The 3,590-nt window shown below is 39.7% G+C and overlaps 1 non-coding gene across 1 annotated transcript; it reads right to left on the bottom strand.

Moving 5' to 3' along the window:
• Nucleotides 1-2,714: 2,714 nt before the first annotated feature.
• Nucleotides 2,715-2,786, bottom strand: TRNAR-CCG (transfer RNA arginine (anticodon CCG)). Its single transcript has one exon. It is a non-coding gene; the product is annotated as a tRNA-Arg (tRNA).
• Between the last annotated feature and the right edge of the window lie 804 nt (nucleotides 2,787-3,590).

Here is a 3,590-nt window from a genome sequence, read left to right as displayed (position 1 = left end):
ATTCATAGGCAGATTGTAAAGGAGTGCGGGAAGGGCTAAATGTCAAAGCAACATGTAAGAAAGTGGTGCGACGTCTTCAAAGAAAGACGGACTAATATTGTTAATGACAACCCTGGACGCAGCGGTAGACCCAGTAATTCAACCACTAATATTACGTTTGGATTGACTAAAGTACCCTTTCTACAGTCCTGATCTTGTATCCCAGTGATTTTCATCTTTTCCCTGTTCTAAATCAAGAAACGGTTGAAAAAACATTATTTGGCATGCGATTATGTCAAAATAGCTGCCTCACGGTGGCTACGAGAACCGTGGTATAGAAATCTATCTGTCGCTGTGATAAGCGGTTGAACAACTACTATAGTTATATCGAAGACTATTGTTGAGTGCTCTCTATCATCGAGTGTGTTGATCAAGCAATGTCAAACATAAGCCATAATAGACTTTGTAGCCTTTTTTTCTATCATCCCTAGTAGAAAACAATGTTTACCACAGAAGAAATGCGAACTAGTATGCAAGAACTAGATTGGGCTTTATTTAGTAATTTGGATAAAGGATATTAGTATAGAGAATATAGACTAATAAAGAAGAAATGTAGACTAACATAGAAGAAATATGAACTATTAATGTAAGAAATTCAGACTGATAGATATGAGAAGGGTGGGCTACAAAAAAATTAATGTAAACTAATAAAAAATGTACGTATACTAATATAAACTAATACACAGGAAAATGTACAGACTGATTACAAAGTCCCGTTATCCCATATGTATTACATATGTAGATATTAATGAATTGTTGTTTCTTACTGTTGTAGGTCCTGATATACATCTAAACTCATTACTCCCTATTATTACAAAGATGTTATTGAATTTTTTGTTTCTTATTGTTGCAGATGCTGGTATAAATCTGGGTCATGGCTGGCGAGTCCACTTACACCATGGAGGAGCGGATCAGGAAAAATTAATGAGAGATATTTAGCATGATTTCACTGTAAGGTTTCAGAATCCTTAGCCTCCAAAACAAACTATTTTACGTCGGAAGAGAAAGCTCTTTGCAACTGGTTGCATAAAAGATAAGCCCCGCTCAGGATCAGGGTCTCCCGAAGACAATTTTCTACGGAGCATCTCCATGGTTGTTATATTACGCCTGATATTTATGGTATTTAATATACGTGTTTGCTATATTCTGTATAAACTTTCATGAACCAGGGGTGCGGCCCCACCCTGCCCTCCCCTTTGGGCGCCCATGCTCACGACGACTACCAACAAGATTGGAATCGTGTGTGGAGGCTCCAGCGTCTATCGAACGTTCGCCAAAAAAAAAAAAAAAAAAAAAGTCCATTCTTAAGCAGTCAAAGGAATTGGGTATCCATGCGCGACATCATAAAGACATACGAAGAAAAATTTGCAGTTAAAGGCATTTAAAGGTTCGTTTCTAAACGAATTAAGCAATAGTGAGATGCAAAAACGTCATCAGGCTTGTGTGCAAAAGTTCGATGTCTTTACAACTCTTCCTTGATGGGGAAAGTCTTTTCTTACGACGAGTGTGCAATACATCACAGTGCAAAGCCAAAAACATGTATTTCTGGAGAAAACCTAAATTTTTATGAAGAACTTGAGCACAACTCACTACTTGTCATAATCTGGTCTGCAATGCATGGAACCCATTTAGTAGATCAATATTTCTTTGATGATGCTGTGGATTACATTGCGTATCTCACCATGTTAGGTGATTGGTTTATTCCATATCTTTATTTGTTTTTTAATTTTTAATTTAATTAACAATCACCAGATACAGCTCAGAGGTCATTTTGCACTGGATATCCAACAACAACAATAACATTGGAAAAGATTTGGGAAGGTATCGGCCAGGGCTTGTTAGTAGGTACCATCCCGGCATTTGCCTGGTAGGACTGAGGGAAACCCTGGAAAACCTCAGCCAGAATGGTCGGCAGCGGGATTCGAACCCACGACCTCGCGAATGCGAAGCCAACGCTCTACCACTTGAGCTACTTCGCTCGGTCTGCAAGTTCGAGGACTGCTCGGTCATGTATGGTCCCAGCAGGATGGAGCACCAGCCCATTATGTTATTGCCATTAGAGAATATCTCAATGAGCTATTTCCTGATAAATGGATTAGACATGGTTCTGTCCATTTGCCTGCAACTTTGGACTGGACACCTCGAAGTCCTGATCTGCTATCTTGCGATAATGCATTATGGGGGTTAATAAAACAAAAGAGTGCTGTCACACGTTACGAGACAGTTGACGAACTTAAGAATGCTGTTCGACGTGCACTTACTGATATCACGCCAGTAATGTTGCGGAGAATTTCACATCATACATGGAGGAGAATCACACTCTGTTACGAGTGTGATTCTCGTATGAAAACAATGGTGTACATACAGAGACTCTGGAATAAATAGTAAAGAATAGTCATACTACCTCAAAGTTGTCCTCTACATGATCCCACATTAATATACTGAGACCATCTATGAACATGGGGACACGCGATAAGATGTAACGGGACTTTGTGATCACTCTGTAGAAATGAAATGAAATCTTTAAGTTTTACGTCCCACGATTATGCTGGTTAGACTAAAGGAGACGGTGATTATGAGGAATGAATGAAATGGTGGAATGAAGAAAGTGGGAGGAAACGGGAGAACCACGGGAAAACCCACGAGCACCGTGTTTGTCCACCACAAAGTCCACAAGGCGCGAGCTGGGGTCGAACCAGGGACCCCTAGCACCGGAGGTGAACGCTCTACCACTGAGCCACCGCGCCCACCTCAATCACTCTGTAGAGTAATGTATCAAATATATTGACTAATGTAGGAGATATGTAGACTAATAAACAGGAATGTAGAAGAAATGTAGAGTAATAGAGAAGAAATGCCAAGTATAGAATCAATTTAGACTAATAGAAAGAGACGTATAGTAATGCCGAAGAAATGCAGAATAACAAGGAAGAAACATATACTAATACAAAAGAAAACTCGTGTAATAAAGTATGTATGACAACATTTACATAGGTGGTAGTGCCAGGAAATGCATGTTATATGAAAATTATTTAGTTTAATCCCACTAATATCCCATTAGGCTAAAGGAGACTGATGATCAAAGCAAGTGAATGATGTTTGAAGAGATGGTGGGATGAGAAATTGGAAGGAAAACGAGAGTACCCCAAGAAAACCCACGGGCACAATGTTGTCCATCACAAACTTACTTGGGCGTGGCTCGAACCAGAGACTCCATGCACCAGATATAAACGCTCTGCCACCTTGCCCCTAAATGTTAGATGAAAAGTAGGGAGGGAGGAAAGAATGAAAAATTCTAAGGCGTAATCGGGTAGTAAAATCGATTCTTACCGGAAAACACAGACTGAAAGAGCACTCTAAGCAAAGGGATTTTTCCCCATTTCCATATCCGTATATCCTAACCTTTGTTATACAACAGCAGTATAATATGTGCACTCTAGCAACAGAAATTTGACAACGCTGGTTTCTACTAGCCTGTGATCACTTACAACTAAACCCTTAGTTCTTATCAGCGGAACAAATTAGAGGATTTCCTGTTTCTACACTGTTGC

This window comes from Thermobia domestica, chromosome 11 (assembly GCF_964235325.1).
Source record: "Thermobia domestica chromosome 11, izTheDome1.hap1.1, whole genome shotgun sequence".
Lineage (NCBI taxonomy): Eukaryota > Metazoa > Arthropoda > Insecta > Zygentoma > Lepismatidae > Thermobia > Thermobia domestica.
The sequence above is the reverse complement of the archived record's forward strand: the minus strand, read 5'-3'. Positions and strand labels throughout refer to the sequence as shown.